At 41.6% G+C, this 22,629-nt stretch overlaps 1 protein-coding gene across 1 annotated transcript in view; it reads left to right on the forward strand.

The window, feature by feature from the left end:
* The window catches only part of FUNDC1 (FUN14 domain containing 1), a 109,920-nt gene that overhangs the window by 62,380 nt on the left and 24,911 nt on the right, over nucleotides 1-22,629 (forward strand). The gene's annotated exons all lie outside the window — the stretch shown is intronic.

Here is a 22,629-nt window from a genome sequence, read left to right on the forward strand (position 1 = left end):
TGTAGACTCATTAATAACAAGGAAAACCCGGAAGGATGCGAAGCTGGACCACTCTTAGTAAAGTGACAAGAGCCCTTTGCACACTGGCCTGTGATCGGGAAGGTGGTGCCCAGTATTTCACTATGGTTTGCTTTTCTTGAACTTCAGCTTTCCTGAACAAACCACCCCTACCTCCACTCCTTAGCTTTCTCCCATTGTTTCGGTCCCTTGCGTTCGGTGCTGTGACCTGCCATTGAGGACACACTATCCTGCCCCAACTTACTTGCTCAATGTTGGTTCATTAATGGTGTCCTTCTTTCCAGTTTGGCTGGAGGGGAGAGAAACCCATTTGCCTCTTTTGGCTCCTTGGCCAATCTGCTTAACCGAATGCACCAGGCGCTGGGACAAAGACCCACGCCTCCTTCCCACTTAAAAAATTATCCCATCTTTTTTCAAACTACTTCTTCAGCCAGCCTGTTTTTCTCTCCTCTCTTCACGGAATATGTAAAATCTTTCTTGTACATTAAGAGCTTGTGAAAGATTTCCTTGCCTCAGCCACATGATTTCCAAAATGTGTTAATTATGCATTACTCACATACTCTCTGAGCTTTCACTGCTAATGTCGTTTTACTGGACTGGGGAGAAGGCACTTGTAAGTGATTACATAATCCTTAGACTTGCTGACAAGGAACTATAAGCTACTATAATATGCTTAAGTGGGGGGTCGTCATTTTTGATTTATCGTCCTCATGAAATAAAATCCTACCGGCATTTTCTTCCTTTAGTTAGATGGTAAAGGAAGTCAGCATTTTCTTTCATCTGGATGTTCAACTTTACTTTCATAGACAAACATCTCTGAAAGATTGAGGTAATACTGATGATCCAAACCAAGGACTCAAAATTCCTCTACTAAAGATGAATGGGTTTTTGTTTTTTTCTGTCAAACTAAACTGTAGTGCATCATTTCATCGCCTCAAATTTCAGTTTCAGGGGCGCTTGGGTGGCTCAGTTGGTTAAGCATCTGACTCTTGGTTTCAGCTCAGGTCATGATCTCGGGTTGTAAGATCAAGCCGTGTATCAGGCTCTGCTCTGGATACGGAGCCTGCTTAGGATTCTGTCTCTCCCTCTCCCTCTGCCTCTCCCCACCTTTCTCTGTCTCTTTCTCAAAGATAAATCAATCAATAAATCGATATTAAAAAACAAATTTTAGTTTCAAAAAGGATGCACAGTGCAATCCTCATAAACATGGTGAAATTGGTCAGAAATTCTATAGTTTCTTCATAGTTTCAAATGGTATGATTATTAAATAGATTGATATAGAACACTTGACAGCTCTTTCCTTCTTCTACACTATAATTAATCTTGAAACCAGCTTTATCTGTCAGTTTTCAAAAATAAGTCAGTGAAACATGCAGTTAACACATGGCATGATTCCATGACAATTAGACATGATTCACAGTCCAGAACAGGTTCATGCAGAAACCAGCTTTGCCTTTGATGAAAAGTCACTGCATGTTTATAGAGCACCCTCTGATGCTTAAGGGAACCCTGTATTTGAGGCTGAGATGCATCTACTACAAGTTGATCTTTTCTGCAGCATGGATTCAATTGTTTATTTTGGTGAAATATTCTTCTTGGGCCCCATCTGTACAATCACAGGAATAAAGAACCATGGCAATTTTTAGACATATCCACAAATTCCTTGACACTCTTCTCAGGTGCGTTCTATGGCCTCTCCACTTGAATCTGGGCTGTCCTTAGCAACTTTTGTCACCAATGGAACCAACAGAAATGAACCGCATAATCTCTGAGGCAAGTTCAGAGAAAGCCATGTGGCTTCTACTTGGTTCTTGGGACACCTGGCTGTGGAGAAGCCAGGTGTATGTAAGGAATCTAACTACCCTGAGACCCACATGCTGTCAAGGCCATATGGAAGTGCTCCAGCAACCCAGCGCAACTGAACTTCCAACCAACAGCCAAATTGCCAGCCACGTGAAAGAGCCATTTTGAACATCCAGCTCAGTCAAACTTTCAGATCACTCCAGTCATTGAGAGAGCTTAAGCAAGAACTGCCCAGCTGAGCCTTTCCCTAGTTCTGCAATCAAATGGTCTAAGGGACAATTCTGCGTCTTTAAGGAGATTCAGAATGCACATTGTAACATTAAGGGCTCCGATAAGTTCTGCAGCACAGAAACCTAGGTAGCCTAGGGGCGCCTGGGTGGCTCAGTCGGTTATGCATCTGATTCTTGATTCCGGCTCAGGTTGTGATCTCAGGGTCATGGAATCGAGCCCCATATCAGGCTTCACATTCAGTGGAGAGTCTGCTTGGGATTCTCTCTCTCCCCCTCTCTTTCTGCCTCTCCTCCCACCTCTCTCTCCAAAATAAATAAATAAATCTTAAGAAAAAAATAAGAGAGAAGCCTATGGGGCCTAAATTTAATACATTTTGGGAAATACTGACTTTCCATTATAGCTCTGAATTCAAAAAGAAAACCTATTGCAGTAGGAAAGTAAGGGGCTATTGGTTAAAACAGAAATTACACACAAGTGCAGGGAGTACATCAGCTATCATCAGGAAGGAAGTTACTTACCCTGAATAAGAAAACATTTGGGTTTCAAAATGTCCTATGGTTCCGCCTCTTTGGGTTGTCAAAAGAGAGGCAGAAACTCCTGGGTGGGTTTCAGGCCAAATTTATGTATGTATGTATGTATGTATGTATGTATGTGTGTATGTATATATGTATGTATCTATCTATCTATCTATTTACCCATCCATCCATCCATCTTCATTCATTTTATTTGAATAGGTAATATATTCATATAGTTTAAAATTTACAAGGTACAAAGTGATATACGCCATAAACTTTCCCTTCCACTCTATTTTCCAGCCACACTGTTTCCAATGTCTTGTCTATCCTTCTAGGGTTAACTTAAGCATATATAAACATGTGTGTATATATGTTCTTAAAACAGACATATATAGTGGCATACTATACATATTACATTCTGCACCTTGCTCATTTCACGTGAAAATACATGCTTAAAGGCATCCCATATCCACACATGGGAAGTTTCCTTATTCTTATTTTTCCCACACCTACCAATATTCTGTTGTATGGCTGTGTAACTATGTGTAACTAACCAGTCGCTTATTGATGGGCCTTTTCCAATTATAAACAATGCAGCAATGAATAAACTTGGATGTGCATTACTTTGCACAAATGCAAACATACGGAGGATAAATTACTAGATAGGGGATTGCTGGGTCCAACGATGGCAGTTGTTGGTGGTGCCTGGCCCAGAACTCTTTTATGGGACTGGCATACCCATTTCCTAGCTGCAGCAGGTGGTGGTTGCTGAAAGTTCACACCTGCTTTCTTTTCTGGGGAACTGCTGTTGACTGACAGTTACTGCCTGACCTGCAGATGTTTTAGAAGTCACCTGCCCTTCTGGGGGTGGCCCTTGACCAATGACTAACAGGTGCATGGGTATAGAGCCCAGCCTCTTTGTCTCTGGCCAGGACGGCCTCTACGGTCCACTTTTCACTCAAGAGCACCTTGTGGGATCAGGCTGAGGCTAGATGGATCTGAAGCTGCATCTTGCCCTAGTTTCTTCTCCTGACACCCCACTTCCCTTACTCCCCTGCAGGTTTCTCCGGAGAACATTTCCTCAGTAAGTCACCTGCACAAGAATCCTGGTTGCAGTCTCTGTTTCTAGGGAAAGTGGTCTGCAACAAATGGTACATGCACGTGTAATTTTTGTAGATTTCATAGATATTGCTCAGTTGTCCTCCAGAGAGATGGTACCAAGGCAGACTCCTCCTAGAGAAGAGAAAGTCTTAGGGAAAATCTGATTATCTTAATTGCTCATCAAGTATTAGTGAATGAATGAATATATGCTGTATCTTATTCCGGTGATGCTACCTTTGGTGCAGTGTACCCATACTTTTTTGTTTGTTTCCAGAAGAACAGGGACACGCATCTGCTTAAAAGTTATGCTTCTATCTCATCCCATGCGGCCACTGATTCCATGGCCCTTCCCCTTGCCGTGACTGCCAGCAAGTGTTGGAAAGTAGATGACATGGGTAGGCAGAGGGAAGGGTGAGGAAGGTTTAGTACATTTTAGGATATACCAGCATATAAGGACTGGTGACTCTTTTCTTTTGAAATCTTGGCAAAGTACAAGATATCCAAATGAGAGGAAAATCTTTGGGTCCTATGGGGAGATTCTGCTTATGGATCTAAACCCGACCTATATTTTTTGGCAGCATATGGTTTAAGCTGCAGCGTGGTCTGCATAAGCTAGAGGCAGGTGGCTGTGGGCTTTGTGGTCAGTGGACTTGGCATCCAATCCCAGCTTTTGCTGACTTGTAGCTCGATGACCTTATCTCTGAATCTTGGTTTCATTTTCAGTAAAACAGTAACGTCCATCTTGCCAAGTTGTTATGAAGATTCATTGTGTTTGGCCCCTAGTTGGGGTTCTGTAAAGAGTAGTGGGAAGCGAGTAGGGATTGTGGCTATTATCATAGCACTCTCACTGATCATGATAAAAGTTTTCAACACTAGGGAATTGTGTTTAGTACAGAAGAAGGCTACTTATTCACGTTGCCCTATTTCAATTCTTTCATACTAACAAAGGCCCATGCTTCCCTCCCATCCCCCCAGTTCATTCAGGGGCCAGCAGAGACAACCAATAAAAGAAAGCTAACACATGTGGGTTTCAGGGTCTTCTCTTTGGGTAAGTGTTTGGGAACCCAATGACATACACCCAAAAGGAAGGACTGACTTCCTGTATGGTAAAGGATGGTAATGGTGAGAAGTTTTTCCCATTTCCATTGAAGACAGCCTAAAATGCAATGGAAAGGCTGGAGCCCAAGGGATTAGGATGGACTTAAGCAAGATCTTCTAAGACCCTCATTGCTAGAACATTCCATACCTCTGGGTTTATTTGAGTGGAGTCCAGCTTTTTGATTCAGCATTGGCTTTGTACTATCTAAGCCACCCCAAAGAACTCTCATGAATAATACAAAATGCACACATTAAGAACAAAGGAACAAAGCCAAGGATTGGGTTTTGGGGGTTTGTTTGTTTGTGGGTTTTTTTGTTTTGTTTTTGTTTTTAGCCCTCCATTATGTTTAAAATCATTTTGGGTGGAAGTTTCAAATTATCTGCTCTCATTATATTCCCCACTGATGCCCTACTCATAAATGTCACATAATGAGTAGGGCTGTGAACAACTTTATTTGCTGATTTGTTTTGAAGGTGGAAGGAGGGCTTTCTTGAGAAAAGAGAACTGGAACATTTACTTAACAAAAGTTTATGCTGAAAGAGTTGTCTCTGTTTTGGAAAAATTGGGAAGCCAAATCTGTTTTGAGCCTTTCATGTGAGATAATGGTTTCAGAGTATCTCTTTACATCTTGTAATCATTACGCAAATTATTCTGTGTTCTTTTCCACAATAAAGTACTTCTTGGTACCCACACTTGAAAGAACTTAGAGATTGGGGCAGAGTGTGCTCCAAGCCCTCCCCGCCCACCGGCAGTAGGAAAGGCAGATTCAGTAAGGGTCCAAGCAATATGTAGTGTTCACAGTGCACACATCCAGGGGATGCCATTACATTGTGTCCTATAGGAATGATGACCCCCGGGAATTCGAAAGTGTAAACACTGAGCCCCAGAATTGCACCTCACTTAGTAATGTCACATTTTGCCTCTAAATGCCACTTTGGGGGTCTTGCCTCATCAAGTTTCCCTAGGAAGCATTATCTACAGTTCAGGCCAACAACTTGCAAGCAGTGTTGTCAAAGCAGAAGCTGGCCGCCAAATCCAGCTTAAGACACTCTTCTTCCTCTGTGTCCTACTAGGGTGTAGAAGAGTGATTAAGGCTTGGGCCCTCGTGGTCCTCAGGGCATAGAGGGGAACTCATGAAAAGCAAGAGATTTTAGTGGTGCCTGGGTGGCTCAGTCAGCTAAGCATCTGTCTTCAGGTCAGGTCATGATCCCGGGGTCTTGGGATTGAGCCCCACGTTCAACATCTTCCCACTCCCTGGTTCAGTGGGTGTCTGCTTTTCCCTCTCCTTCTGCCTCTCCACACCCCTCATGCTTGCTTTCTCAATCTAATAAATAAGTTTTTTTTTTTTTTTTAAAGCAGGAGATTTTGGTCCTGTGGTCTATTGGAATGGTGACTATATTTTTTCAAACAAAAATCAAGACAAAGGATCTGGCAAAGGTTTATTTATAGTCTGTGGATATAGTTAAAAGGACTCTTACAAATAGTGGTTTTATGTGATTTAGATGACAAATTATTGTGTTTTCTAAGAATGAAGTTATAAAATTGATCTTGTCCTAGGAATTGTAAAGTGCACTCACTTACCTATGATATGAGTAAGTATCATTTATCAAAAGCTTATTATTGAAACATCAAATTAAGTGCTTTATAGCAATTATCTCATTTCCTCCTTAGGACAGCCCTAGGTGGGGGGCACTATAAATCCATTTTCCAGAGAAGACAACTAAAGTTCTGGATGAGAAGGAGCTTACAAAGAATGTGAAGCTCATAAGTGGTAGAGCTGATATTCCTGCCTAGGCTGGCAGAACCCATTTTCTTCAATGATTGGGCTCTATACTATCTCTTCTAATTCATGGGGGCTTTCTACTCTTTTATTGGCACATTTTACTGTTTTATTTGGGTCTGGAGTGCAGCAAAAGGCTAGAACTCCACTAGGCCTACAATTCTCTACAAATATCTGCAACAGGAGATTTACAACTCTTTCCTATTGGCAGAGAATAAGTTATTCCTTATCTCTTCGGTTTAGTTCAGGATGACACACAATTTTTTTTTTTTTTGAACTTTTAACTTTTTATTTTTTATAAACATATATTTTTCTCCCCAGGGGTACAGGTCTGTGAATCACCAGGTTTACACACTTCACAGCACTCACCAAAGCACATACCCTCCCCAATGTCCATAATCCCACCCCCTTCTCCCAAACCCCCTCCCCCCAGCAACCCTCAGTTTGTTTTGTGAGATTAAGAGTCACTTATGGTTTGTCTCCCTCCCAATCCCATCTTGTTTCATTTATTCTTCTCCTACCCACTTAAGCCTCCATGTTGCATCACCACTTCCTCATATCAGGGAGATCATATGATAGTTGTCTTTCTCTGCTTGACTTATTTCGCTAAGCATGATACGCTCTAGTTCCATCCATGTTGTCGCAAATGGCAGGATTTCATTTCTTTTGATGGCTGCATAGTATTCCATTGTGTATATATACCACATCTTCTTGATCCATTCATCTGTGGATGGACATCTAGGTTCTTTCCATAGTTTGGCTATTGTGGACATTGCTGCTATAAACATTCGGGTGCATGTGCCCCTTTGGATCACTACATTTGTATCTTTAGGGTAAATACCCAATAGTGCAATTGCTGGGTCATAGGGCAGTTCTATTTTCAACATTCTGAGGAACCTCCATGCTGTTTTCCAGAGTGGCTGCACCAGCTTGCATTCCCACCAACAGTGTAGGAGGGTTCCCCTTTCTCCGCATCCTCGCCAGCATCTGTCATTTCCTGACTTGTTGATTTTAGCCATTCTGACTGGTGTGAGGTGATATCTCATTGTGGTTTTGATTTGTATTTCCCTGATGCCGAGTGATATGGAGCACTTTTTCATGTGTCTGTTGGCCATCTGGATGTCTTCTTTGCAGAAATGTCTGTTCATGTCCTCTGCCCATTTCTTGATTGGATTATTTGTTCTTTGGGTGTTGAGTTTGCTAAGTTCTTTATAGATTCTGGACACTAGTCCTTTATCTGATATGTCGTTTGCAAATATCTTCTCCCATTCTGTCAGTTGTCTTTTGATTTTGTTAACTGTTTCCTTTGCTGTGCAAAAGCTTTTGATCTTGATGAAATCCCAATAGTTCATTTTTTCCCTTGCTTCCCTTGCCTTTTGCGTTGTTCCTAGGAAGATGTTGCTGCGGCAGAGGTCGAAGAGGTTGCTGCCTGTGTTCTCAAGGATTTTGATGGATTCCTTTCGTACATTGAGGTCCTTCATCCATTTTGAGTCTATTTTTGTGTGTGGTGTAAGGAAATGGTCCAAAATACTAGCCAATAGGATTCAACAGTACATTAAAAAGATTATTCACCACGACCAAGTGGGATTTATTCCAGGGCTGCAAGGTTGGTTCAACATCCGCAAATCAGTCAATGTGATACAACACATCAATAAAAGAAAGAACAAGAACCATATGATACTCTCAATAGATGCTGAAAAAGCATTTGACAAAGTACAGCATCCCTTCCTGATCAAAACTCTTCAAAGTATAGGGATAGAGGGCACATACCTCAATATCATCAAAGCCATCTATGAAAAACCCACCGCAAATATCATTCTCAATGGAGAAAAACTGAAAGCTTTTCCACTAAGGTCAGGAACACGGCAGGGATGTCCATTATCACCACTGCTATTCAACATAGTACTAGAGGTCCTAGCTTCAGCAATCAGACAACAAAAGGAAATTAAAGGCATCCAAATCGGCAAAGAAGAAGTCAAATTATCACTCTTCGCAGATGATATGATACTATATGTGGAAAACCCAAAAGACTCCACTCCAAAACTGCTAGAACTTATACAGGAATTCAGTAAAGTGTCAGGATATAAAATCAATGCACAGAAATCAGTTGCATTTCTCTACACCAACAGCAAGACAGAAGAAAGAGATATTAAGGAGTCAATCCCATTTACAATTGCATCCAAAACCATAAGATACCTAGGAATAAACCTAACCAAAGAGACACAGAATCTATACTCAGAAAACTATAAAGTACTCATGAAAGAAATTGAGGAAGACACAAAGAAATGGAAAAATGTTCCATGCTCCTGGATTGGAAGAATAAATATTGTGAAAATGTCTATGCTACCTAAAGCAATCTACACATTTAATGCAATTCCTATCAAAGTGCCATCCATCTTTTTCAAAGAAATGGAACAAATAATTCTAAAATTTATATGGAACCAGAAAAGACCTCGAATAGCCAAAGGGATATTGAAAAAGAAAGCCAACGTTGGTGGCATCACAATTCCGGACTTCAAGCTCTATGACACACAATTATTAAGGGTCTACTTAGTACTAGGCACAGGGTTAGTAGCAATGGAATATAAAGATTAATGAATATCAGTACTGCACTCCTTCTACCCTCAAGATGTGTGGATTAGAGGGAAAAGGTAAGCCCACAAAGAACTAATACAAGGCCAACTTTAATATGTGATGTACTTGAGAAGCTAATTTTTATGAGAGTTTCCAGAGGTGGAAATTAAATCTGACAAAAGAGGCCTCCTACAGAGACTGGCGTTTAATTAGGGCACTGGGAGATCATAAGGCTGTCATGGTTTCTCTGGTTGTGTAATTTACCTCAGAACTTAGTTGTGTAATTTACCCCAAAACTTAGTGGCATTAAACCATCCTTTTAATTATCTAAAAATCTTATGTTTAGGAATTCAGGAAGGTCTCAGTGGAGCAGTTCTTCCTGGGGGTCTCTTAAGTGGTTGTGGTCACATATGATGGTGTATAGTCATCTGAAGCCTCCAGGGGCTGGATGTCCAAGATGGCACCCACACAGGGCTGGTGTTGATGCCGGCTCTCAGCCGGAAATCATTTGAGAGCTCAGGTGGGCTGTCACTGGGGTGCACGTAGCCTCCATAGCATGGTGGTCTCAGGCAGAAACCTGTGCGGGCTTTTCTGACCTGGCCTTAGGAGTCACACAATGTCACTTCTGCTGTATATATATATATATATATATATATATATTTTTTTTTTTTTTTGCTTGATGAATCTACTGTATATTATTGGTAAGGAGAGAGCCAGTCCAGTCCAGATTCAAGGATCAAGGTCACACTGTAGAAGAGAATGCACATAGTCGGCCACAAGGGTGAAGGTGGAGTTGTGGGCACATTGAGCTCTAGTGAGATAAATCGGCAGGAGCAGGAAAGAGGGATGTTCAAAGTGTTTGGAAGGAAGAACCAGTTGTCTGGTTGACATGAGGAGTGTGATGAGTTGGGAGAAGATAAATTTGAGAGATTATTTTGGGCTCTGTCCATAGAGGGCTTTGAAAGCCCAAATGCTGTGTCTGGGTTTACTGAGAGGCAACCTTGTCATGAGATTAACAGCATGGTCTAGGAGTCAGCTAAAACACTTTCTGGATCAACCCTTGATTAGCTGTGGGTGTTAGGTAAATCTTACCCTTCCAGAGACTCTATGTTCTTACCAACAAAAGGGGATCATTGTAACTTTGTTGCAGTGTTACTTTACAGGATAAGATAGTGCATGTGTATCACTTAATATATAATAAAGGGTGGCCATTATCATTACACTGATAGTAATAAGGCAGCCAATGAGAGTGTTTGAGGATAAAGGAACTCCTAATGATCAAATTTGTCATTTAGAAAGTTACCAGACAGGGGGGCCTGGGTGGCTCAGTTAAGGTTAAGCATCTGCCTTTGGCTCAGGCCATGATCCCAGGGTCCTGGGATTGAGTCCCCCTCAGCGGGGAGCCTGCTTCTCCCTCTACCTGCCGCTCCACATGCTTGTACTCTTTCTCTCTCTCTCTGTCAAATAAATAAATAAAATATTTTTTTAAAAAAAGATTACCAGATAGGCCTGAAGTCAGGTAGACCAGTAGGAAGAAATGCCATTACTGTAGTTAAGAAGCCACGAGAGCCTGAACTAGGGTAGTGACTGGAAAGCACTTAGGATAACAAGATGTTGAGGAGATAGAGGTTTTATTTGGTGGCTCATTGGCTACAAGGGTGAGGGAGAGAGAGGGAGCACCTGATTTGGGTCAGAGGTCAGAGTGCAAAGGGCAGGTCCTCTTGGTTGGTTGCTACAAAAAAGCACCATTTCTGCTGTCTAGGATGGCTCTTGCTCTCCACATCAAGGAAGTGTCTTCCACAAGGTTCTAGAAGCAGAACCTGAGACAGGGATTTTTTGGGCAAGGATTCTTAGGAGAATGAGAGGGAGGGAAGCTGGATGAAACAAGGGAAAACATGAAAAAACATGGTGGTTTCACCTGGAGACTAGCTTCAGAGGGATCCCATAGGGAAGTTTGCTGTTTGACTATACCACACAGCCACACCTTCAAGCAGAGTGGGCCTGACTTTCGTGCTTCCTAGCCAGTCAGTTGTCAGCTTTGGGGTAAGGTGTCAACTTCCTTGCTAGATGGTTCCATTGGGCCAAGAGCAACTCTCTGGAGAAAGAAGAGGCTGTAAGCTTTCAGCAACTACCATCCCTAGCAGCTAGGGAACAGGCGTACTGGCCTGGGATAGGGGATTTGGATGAGGCACCACTAGTGTGACCATTACAAGGGTAAGGGTTATGATCAGTTTGCTCAACACCTTTTCCTAGTCAGGGAACTACGGCAACTGCACTTCTGCTCAGTATGCTTCTGATCATCGTAGACTATTCCTTTAGGTCGCAGGCTGTGATAAAAACTATGTTTAGGAGTTCATCGTGTCTTCTTAAAGAATCTTAGAGTATGGCATTATGCGCGTGCAGACGGCTGAAATGTAGGCTGGCAGTGAGTCTATGGAGCCTCTTGGCCTGCTGACAGGAAGAGAGAGAGAGAAGGAGGGAGGGAGAAAGTACCCATAGAAAAGACAGCACACGAAGATATGCATTACGTCATACTTACTGAAGAAGTTTCCTCATAATTTTTGTGCCTCTCAAAGGACCCAGCAAGGGCTATTTATTTCATCTGCGATCTTCCGTTCCATGCATACTGGATTTGATTGACATTAGACAAATCACTGTTTTCTTTGAAACGGGAAACGTCTGAAGCAATCTCTGAACATGGGGCATGATAAATTTAACTTTTTGCATAGGTACTGTTTCCTTCTTTAAAGTCAATAGAAATGATTAAACAAGAATAGCTTACATAATTCAAAGTAAACACGTACACACATACCAAGTCTGTAGATGAATGGTTAGGCTGCCTGCCACCAGAAATCTCCCACTTCCCTTTTATTATTAGAAACAAACACAAAACCGAATCAACACCATCGAGGGTTTGCCCACTTGGAAAGGATATTGCGTTCCAGAGAGGGCCAAAGGTTACACTTCTCATGACGATTGTATATTGTTTTCTCTCAAGTTCGTGGGAAAATAATAGTTGTTATTTTCTGCCTCCAAGCCAGGTTTTCAGAACTCTGAGTCCTTCTAGAAGGGAAATGCACCCCTGTTTTGTGCCTTTTATAAATGACCCTCTTTGGCCACTCTTCAGGAAGCCCTCCTACTGGACTGAGCTCGTCTATTTATCACCATGGTTCTACTTTATTCTGTTATAGCCATCTAAGACATCCTCAGTTTCAGAAGGAGAGAATATACTCATGAAAACCACTCACAGACAATACCATTTCTATGCTGGATAGACAACCATATAAGAATGAGCTGCCAGAGGTTATGTTTTGACCAGATGACCACAGATAAATGGTTTCCAAATATGTGTTAGATGCTGTTGCATTGAGTGAGCTAATTAAGTCCTAGGGATTAAATGCTAGTGGGGTTTCTCAGTTCTGACAAGATTAATGCTCAAGGTGAACATGTTCTGTATATATTTTAAAATGAAAAAAACTCAGGTGCCTGGGTGGCTTAGTTGGTTAAGCGTCTACCTTCAGCTCAGGTCGTGATCCCATGGTCCCAGGATCGAGCCCCATAACGGGCTCCCTGCCCAGTGGGGAGTTTGCTTCTCCTTCTCCCTCTGCTACTCCCCCTGCTCATGCTCTCTCTCTCTCTTTCTCTCTCTCTGGCTAGCTCACTGTGTCTCAAAGAAATAAATAAAATCTTCAAAAAAAAAAAAAAAGAAAAAAGAAAAGCACTCAACTTTTCTCATCTGTTGTATGATGAAAAGATGAAGATTCAAGAAACCCTGACTTGGAGTGACATGAGACTTTGGACAAGCCTTTGAGCCTCAGCTTCTGGACTCTACAGTGATAATATATGTTAGACCTGTCACCCAGCATTGCTCCTTACATCTAAAGAGATATAAATGGAAAGGAACTTTGTAAACTCCTGAATGATGTTCAAATATTAGAAACTAGGAGACATTAAAGTAATATACACTTAAAATGAAATATATTTTGTAACAAATATAGGAAATATATTTTGTAACATAGGAAATATATTTTGTAACAAAAATATAGGAAATAATTTAAAAGGAAAAGACAGTTATAGGATTTAAGAGGTTATTAGTTATTAGCTATCATTAGGGGTTGAATGGGAGCCCCCAAAAGATACGTGTGAGTTTTAGCCCCCGGGTACTTGTGAACGTGATTTTCTTTGCAAAGAGGGTCTTTGCAGATATGATTAAGTTAAGGATCTTGAGATGAGAGTATCCTGGATTAACTGGGTGGCCCTAAATCCTAAAAGAAGTGCCCTTATTAGAAGAGGAGAAACACAGACGACAAATGTGGAAGGCCGTGTGAAAATAGAAGCAGACCGGAGTGATGTGTCCACAGCCAACCAGAGGCTGGAAGAGGCAAGGAAGGAGCCTTCCCTAGAATCTTCAGATGAAGCATGGTTCTACTGACACCTTGATTTCATACTCCCAGCTTCCAGAAGAGTGAGAGAACCCATTCTTATTTTTTTGGTGGAAGGGAGCAGAGGGAGAAGGGGAGAGAGAGAGAGAATGTTAAACAGTCTCCACACCCAGAAGGGAACCCATCACAGGGCTTGATCCCATAGCCCAGAGATCATGAACTGAACGAAAATCAAGAGTCAAATGCTAAGCCAACTGAGCCACCCAGGTGCCCCAAGAGAATACAATTCTATTGTCATAAGCCACTTAGTTTGTGGTAATTTGTTATGGGCATCCTTCAAAGTTAACAGAGATGCTCATCATAAAAAAAGCCCAGTGAATTTCCTCAGGTCAGGGAATGAGCAGAGTTTTGAAAGACAAGAGAAGCCTGGGGTTGGCAATCTTCAGTGCATGGCTTTTCTAATAAAAAAAAGTTTATTGCCTGTCCTCTCTAAAGGAGCACAGTCACTTTAAACAGACCAGAGGAAAACAGCATTAAAAACTATAATAAAGGCAAGTTAGGAGAAGGTTGGGAAGGAAAGTGATTACAGCAAATAATAAGATTGAGTCAGTTGAGTGGCCTTATCTTGTATTAAGGAAAGACTTTTGGTGTGGAATTAAGCAGTTGAGCATTTCCTCTTAAAGTGGAACATGGGGATAAAAGAAGAAAGGGATTAGGAATGGAAACAATTAAAGAATAGAAGAGAAAAACACCTAATCGATCCAGAATGTAGAACTCCTTTGCTCAGACCTCACCTGTTTTTATTTTTTTACTACATTTAGTTGTGTTTAGACATTTTTTAAAAATTTAGATTCCATTAGCCAACATAGAGTACACCATCAGTTGTGTTTAAACATTTTAATAAAGAGATTGATTTTTATCAAGTCATGTTGGGAAAATTTCATTGTTTAATTGGGGTGAGTCTCAGCAAAGGAAGTCTTTGACTAATTAAGCCACTTTAATGAGGTACCTGATACCTGCAGCTCAACCACTTGGAGCTCTAATTGATAATTTGGATTTTCCATGTCCTGAGACTGATCTCTTCCCCAGAAGGTGATTTACAGGAAGTCCTGCCCAAGGCAGAAGTCACCTTAATGTAAAGTCTGCCTGGTTCCTATTTTGTCAATCCTAACGCCCTTAATTTTCTTCTTTTCTACTCACTCGGTACATTTCTATGGTAGTTTGGTTGTTAAAAAGAATAATAAGCATCAGTTACCTCTAGGCATTTATGATTTCACAGATACTCTTTGACTCTTGTGATGATCTTGGGAGGTACCTATTACCATTCTTGTTTTATGCACGGAGAAACCAAGGAGCTATGGTAACATTGAAGGTAGTTCAATGGGAGTGGAAGTCAAATAGATTTGGGATTCAATTTCTGGCTCCATATTCATAAATAAGCTGTATGACATTGTTTTATTTTGTTTCAAACTGTATCCAGCCTTATTAAAGATTTTTTTCAGGGCACCTGGGTGGTGCAGTAGATTAAGCATTATACTCTTGGGTTCAGCTCAGGTCTTGATCTCAGGGTCTTGGGATGGATCCCTGTATCAGGTTCCCCACTCAGTGCGGAGTCTGCTTGAGATTCTCTCTCTCCCTCTGCCCCTCCTGCTCATGCTTTTTCCCTTCTCTCTCTCTAAAGTAAATACATAAATATTTTTTTAAAAAAGATTTTTATTTATCTGACAGAGAGATCACAAGTATGCAGAGAGGCAGGCAGAGAGAGGGGGGAAGCAGGCTCCCTGCCAAGCAGAAAGCCTGATGTGGGGCTCAATCCCAGGACCCTGGGATCATGACCTGAGCCAAAGGCAGAGGCTTTAACTGACTGAGCCACCCAGGCACCCCAATAAATAAATTAAAAAAATAAATATACTTTTCATAAACAATCACAGTATATCAGGCAGGACATGGGCAGATGATCGTTAACAGTATACAACAACCTTCGAACTCCCTTCTTCAATGGGCTACCAAAAGCAGAAAGCCACTATAAAACCCAATGAAGTCTTCATCTGATGCACTGAACACGGAAAGTTTAGAGTGAGGGTTGACAGTTGACATTTATCATGTTGCTTAACAACTTTTCACAAGCTGACCCTGATTTTCCGGAAATGAAATGAAAATGGCAGAATTACTAATCTAAAGAACCACAAGCTAAAAAAGGAACTCTTTCGAGAGATGCCATCTCCATGGTGACACTGTAAAGTCCAGATTGCCTGACATAATGAGAACCATGCCTTGGGGTCAGGTTCCAACAGGCCTCTGGGTTTAAGGGGGTCAAGTCTATGTTGAAGGCAGAGAGGGAGAAGAGGATATAAAAAATGAATTTTAGTCTTTCCACACCACCAAGGCATTTGTGCCAAGGTAGCTCATGTGTGTCAACATCAAGAAATCCCTCCTCTTGGCAACCAAGAGGAAGTTTCTCAAAACTAGAAGGGAAAAGTGTTTTACCCCCTTGGTGTTTTTGTTTAGTTTTTGTTTTTTAAGATTTTATTTATTTACCTGAAAGAGAGTGAGAGAGCACAGCAGGGGTAGGGGCAGTGACAGAGGGAGAGGTAGAAGCAGTCTCTTTGCCAAGCAGGGAGCCCAATGTGGGGCTCGAGCCTGAGACCCCAGGAACATGACCTTAGCCAAAGGCAGACACTTAAGTGGCTGAGCCACCCAGGGGCCCAAGTGTTTTTCCCCTTTCATCAGTCTAGCTTTAGAGATATTATGTTAGTGACAATATGCCCCTCGCCCAAAACAACAACGAAGCACTCTGTGTGCCAACAACACATCATTTAAAAAAAGCAAAACAAAATTCTGAATTTTTATAAAACTTAGTTAAAAAACAAACAAACAATATTTCAAACTGTGGGGTCACCAGTGAAGTTATGAAAAACGCACTTGGCATGTCCAGCACCTTCAGCTTTCTGTGCCTGGTCTATTGAGGCACCTCGGTTTTCTGCGGGGTTATTCCCATCCATGCCCACACCAGCTTCCCCCTTTTGCCCTTAGGGTACCTTCTTGGCAGGGGACCTTTTTAGGCTTGGGCTATGGCTTTGGAGGAACAGGATTAGCAGACAGCAGATCTTCTCTGTGGCTTAATCCTTCACTTTGACTTTATCTCCTTTGGTGTCCCCTTCAGCCTTTCTCCTGGGCATGGTGGCAATGGTGGAACGTAGGTCCTGGATGCTGGGATACAGCGACACTCAGCCTTTGGCGGGTCCAGGGGTCGTTCTTGCCTTTTCTTCTTCACGCTGCTTGTAAGCTGTGTGACCTAGGCCAGATAAGGTTCCCTAAGCCTCAGTGCTCTCGTACATAAAATGGGATACTTACTACTCCATTTTTCTTGTGCTCTAAGAGCCTTTCATTTTAATTTTTTTAAAGGATTTTATTTATTTGTTTGACAGAGAGAGAACACAAGCTGGAAAAGAAGCAGGCAGAGGGAGAAGCAGGTTCCCCGCTGAGCAGGGAGCCTGGTGCAGTACTCAATCCTAGGACCCTGAGATCATGACCCGAGGGGAAGGCAGATGCTTAACTGACTGAGCCACCCAGGCATCCCTATGGAATTGCTATTAAATTGATGATGTCTTCTCATTGACAGCATTTGATTAATTGAGAGGTTGAGCCATTCCCTTCCAGGTTCTTATAAAGATGAAAGATATGTATGTTAGTGCTTGATACAGAGTCAGAGCTCAAGAAACTTTGTTACATTTCAGTAACTTGGTCATAGGCTGTTTAACCAGCAAGTGAGAAAGCCAAGATTGGAACTAAGTTTGTAACCATAGTTACGGCGCTCCTTCTCTATTAGCCTTAAATTCTAGCCTCGGATAGTGAGGGAAATAGCTCATTATATGTGCTGTGAGTCGATCTCTCACATCACGGCCCAGACTCCTTGATTCTCATAATTCTGTCTGCTCTTCCTAATTCCTACGATCTTCACCAGGCATAAATCATGTTGAACCCATCATTTTAAAATTGAAATTGTAATCCTTAAGTCAATGCACACAGGACTTTTATAATTATTATTTGTTACATTAAGTTGTCATATGTTATCTTTTCGAGACTGAGCTTCTGGGATAATAGGAACGAGGTGAAGCATCAAATAGGCTAATAGGCAAATAGAAAGATAAATCTTTAAATTGTCGAAATGAAGTTAAGTGTTTAGCCGACTCCAGTACTCTCTGCTTTGTACTGCTGCTTTTTCTCCCAGAGGGAATCAAGGATCCATAACTGTATTAGTGATTGGTGTTAGTGCTCCCCTAACTACTGAAAGTGGCTCTGAGCTGGGGAGGGGAGTGTGGCCAAGGATCTCAACCACAAAGTTGGTGTAGTAGGTGATGATGGTGATGATGATGATAATGATGATGATGATGATGGATGGTAATGATGCTTTGCCTGCCCAGCATCCAGTCTTCTTTTCCATCGGAGAAACTCTATCTTCCCTCCATCCTTGTGATTTTCTGGAGGTCGGATTCATCCTAGGGGTGGTTGAGAAACCCGGGCCTGGACAATCAGCCCATTTTATCCCTTTGGCCACCATATTTGTTACAGGGATGAGTAAATCATTGAACATTTTTTGCTTAATCTAGTTTGAGTTTTAACTTTTTAATATGTTCAGTTGAAAAAGTCCATCTTCGCTAATGTAATTGTAAATCAAGACCAATTGGCAACTGAGGACACCCCTAATAGCCATGGGCTCATGCGAGAACTAAACCCTTAACAAGGAGTCGATGAGAATAGTTTTTCAGGTCCCCTGGCACCATCAAGGAAGAGGCTTGCCCTGCTGGACCAACCCAGGTGTAAAATCAGCCAGACAGATATTTTCATTAGCCCTGAAGTTATCCTCATACCACAAATCAATAACATTTTTTTTTTTAAATCACCCAATTCCCTACTCTTGACTCTAGTGTCTGCCAGCTAATCATTTGGACTTAAGGTAGCCCTTCTTCTCTGTGAAGGGAGTACATACAGCAGGTGAAACCCATACTCTGGGAGGTGTTTGGGAGGTAGTACAAATAAATAAACTCACGGACTCACTTGTAAGTGAACCTCCTGCAAATCTGATTATCATGAGTCAGTCCAATTAGTGAGCTCAACTTCAGATAATTTCACACGTTTGAATTTCTGAACTTGCCAATTTGAAAACCATCGCATCCTAAATAGTAATGACTAGCAGCAAGTGAAGAACCACCTTAAAGATGACCTCAAAATACCAAATCTTTAAATCACATACTTGCTCTTTTCTCTTGAGCATAGAGTGGAGTTCATGTTCTTTGAAATGCTATTTCCCTTATCTAAGATCTAAGATCCTGTATGCATCGCGCTGGCATTCAGTGAGGGTGTGGGGGCTAATGGACTGCCTGCTTTTCCCCAAGACCCCAGCCACCAAACTTCACAATCCTTTGTGTGGTTGCTTAGGTATTAGCTATGAGAAGCTGTGACAGCCCTGGTAAGATGTTCTAAAATGGTACTTGACAAAGTGGTTCAGTCTTTCAGAAAGTTTATATCCATGACTACCCTGGGGAGGTGTGAAGTTCTAGAGCCAGTGGTGGAAAAAATCAAATGTCCGATTTATTTGACAATAAGGCTTCCTGCAGCATCTTCAGATAAAGAATGACATTTAGAGAAGATGTCTCTTCATTAAGAAGACTTGATATTCCTATGGGAATTGCAAATATTAAACTATTAATAGATTTGCTAAGGATTTTATTTGTTAAGTACAACAAATGCCAAGTATCTGCTATGTACATGGCATGGGTTAAGTAAATGTTCTTTTTTATACAATCTAAGTGCAGGATACTGTCAAACTAATTTCATAATCATTTCATAAGCCAGATAAAGGCACTTACCATAAAGGTTGTAATGTTTTTTAAATGTCAGAGCAGTAACTGAACAATTATAAGAGTTAGGGCACATTTTATTATTAATTTGTCACTCTTACTGTGACATTAACTTCCTTCCTCCAAATTGCTCATTTGACATTTTTCCAATCCAGACTGTGTGAGGAGCTTCACAATGGACATGGACCTACCTTCCTTCTTCTTTTTTACAACGTATTTTTTAAAAAGAACTTTCTTGTCAAGAGAAAAAGTTCAAATGATATAAAAGCAAATGTTCCCTTTTATTCATACCCAATCTTACTCCCCTTTCCAGAAGTTAACTGTTTAGTGTCTCTACTTCCCGCTACTTCTGTATGTATTTATGAAAAAAATATGTGCACAGGTCAGTTAGTATATGGTTTTATTTTTGGTGTGTGTATTTATAAGTTGGATCATAGTGTATATATTGCTTTGCGACTTGCCTTTTTCACTTAATGGGGATGTTATGGATCTCTTTGTACCAGTACACATAGATTTATTCATACGATCGTTCAACAAATATCTATTGAACACTACTGTGGACTTTATTTTTTTATTCTTTTAAAATATTTTATTTGGGGCACCTGAGTGGCTCAGTTGTTAAGCATCTGCCTTTGGCTCAGGTTATAATACAAGTGTCCTGGGACTGAGCCCTGCATTGAGCTCCCTGCTCAGTGGGGAGTCTGCTACTCCCTCTCCCTCCGTTGCTCTCCCTGCTTATGTTCCCTCTCTTGATGTGTCTCTCTCTGTCAAATAAAGGGCACGGATTGCATGGAGCACTGGGTGTGGTGCAAAAATAATGAATACTGTTATGCTGAAAATAAAAAATAAATTAAAAAAAATAAATAAAACCTTTAAAAATAAATAAATAAAATACTTTACTTATTTATTTGAGAGAGAGAGAGAGAGCACAGAGGGAGAGGGAGAAGGAAAGTCCCCACTGAGCAAGGAGCCCAATGTGGAGCTTGATTCCAGGACCCTGACATCATGACCTGAGCTGAAGGCAGATGTTTAATTGACTGAGCCACACAGCCGCCCCTACTGTGGATTTTATTGTTGTTCAGCAACAACAATTCCCCCTCCTTTCCCCAGCTTCTCAGGGGAGGAGTATATTTCCAGTATATTTCCCTATACCATTGATGTGGAGTTTGCTCCTATGACTTGCATAGGTCAATGGAACGTGGTTGGTGGAAGTGACAGCGCACTTGATCCTATCAGAAGCTTTTAGAAGCACTGCAAGTTCTGTTAGCCTTCTTGGGCTCCTGCTGAAAGAATACTTTGTCCCCCATGTCCTTCAGCCTGTTCCCTGGTAGAGGAAGACACATGGAGCAGACCTGAACACAACCCACAGCCAGGAACAAAGTTGTTACAGGTGACTATAGAATGATAAGCAATAAACAAAACATTTGTTGCTGTAAGCCATTGGGATTTTGGGATCTTTGTGACTCAGAATGATCATACCCAAAGCTGACTGATACAAATACATCTTATTTGCCAGGCACTGTTCTAGATGCTGGGAAAGCAACAAAAATCCCTGTCTACATAGATTTTACATTAAAAATCAGGGTAAAACTCCATGGAACAGTTGTACCGTAATATTCTCTCTTTTTGAGTCTCAGAGGCCTTTTGTAGAAAATGCTTAACATGCAATATCTGTGTGTCTTCAAATCTTCTGCCCCCTCCATCCCTTCCTTCCTATCACGACTGCCATCTGTTCATTTCTCCCGTCTTCACCTACGTTGACTGTGGAAAAACGTATTGGTTCTCCTCTTGGTTCTGTCCACCCTCAGATGTCCTGTGCATTATGACAGGTGCAACTTCTAGCCATGACCTTGCCTCATGCCAAATGCAGCAACCCATTTTCCTTCTTTACAAAATGTGACGTCTGACTTTCAAGGTCCACCCCCTCTCAGTTTTCCAGTTTCATCCTTTCCTTAGTCCTGCAGGCTCATGTCTTGCCAGATCAACCTGCTTGCTTCCCAGGGAACACATCTTGTAGTGAGCTTCACCCAGAATTTTCCTTTCAGGACCAAGTTACTCACTCTCCCAAGTGCTGGGAGTGTTGGTTGATGCTGGCTTTCATATGAGTACCTCTCTGTGGATTGCTCTTGGATGGAGAGGACCACCTCACACAAGATTCACATTCCTTTCCCAGTGACAGCCTACATCCAATGACTGGTACAAAGTTGGGAGGAGGTGTCTATAAAGACCTGTCCCCTTGTCTCAAGGCAACTCTGAAAAGTCATTCCAGCTTCTGAACAATTCATGTAATTGGCTAAGACCTTTTTAATGACTGTACTATAGCCCAACACCCTCCTTTGCCTAATCCTACTTTCCTCGCTCCCCCATAGGGGTTGATCTCAATGACTCCATAATACATTTTTGGAATGCTAAACTCTAGCTCAGAGTCTGCTTCCTGGGGGATACTGACATAAAACACGCCCTGTAGGTCCTTGGGCCCTTCCCATGCCTTGGGACCCTTGACCATGCTATTTCCTCCACCCAGAACACCCTCCCTATGATCTTCTGCTGGTTAAAACTCTACCTATAGTTCACAGCCTCCCTTAAAATCATCCACTCCATAAATTTATCCCTGATTCTTGAGCCCAGAAGTCCTTGCTCTCCCCTCAAACACTCTATCAGCAATATTCTTTTCATGCTTCTGTTAACGGTGCTATGGGGGCTGGCAGTTGTAAGGGAAGAGTTCAGAATTTGGAGTCTAGCAGATTGGTACTCCTCCCCTTACTAGTCAGGTGACCATGGACTCCTCAGTTTTTCTTATCCATAAAATAAGGGAAATAGGCTACTTTGTAGAAGTAATATGAGCATTAAGTGACATAACACAGATAAAATGCACAAATGCTGCATAAGAGGTGCCCAAGTTCAAGATCCTGCCAACACTTTCCTTTCTTCTTCCCTTTCTTATATCTTGCATCTTTGTTAATTATGCCAGTCATTTGTGCATTTGTCTCATCTGCCAATATGCTTGGTAAGGACTGGAACATGTCTTATTTTTGCATTCACACAGTGCTTAGCACAAAGAGCTTAATAAATGTTATTGAACTGAATGCCACTTCTGGGCAAAATCTTCTAGTTTGTTTTTGGAACCAAGAATTTCCCTGTTGTATCCCATTATTCATAAATTTATCACACAAGGGAGTCCAGAATGTCTATTTATGGGATCTCAATGAGACCTGTACTCCAGCAGCACTAAAGTGCTCCATGCCTTTGCTCATGCTGCCTTTCT

Source organism: Mustela nivalis, assembly GCF_964662115.1.
Source record: "Mustela nivalis genome assembly, chromosome: X".
Taxonomy (NCBI): domain Eukaryota; kingdom Metazoa; phylum Chordata; class Mammalia; order Carnivora; family Mustelidae; genus Mustela; species Mustela nivalis.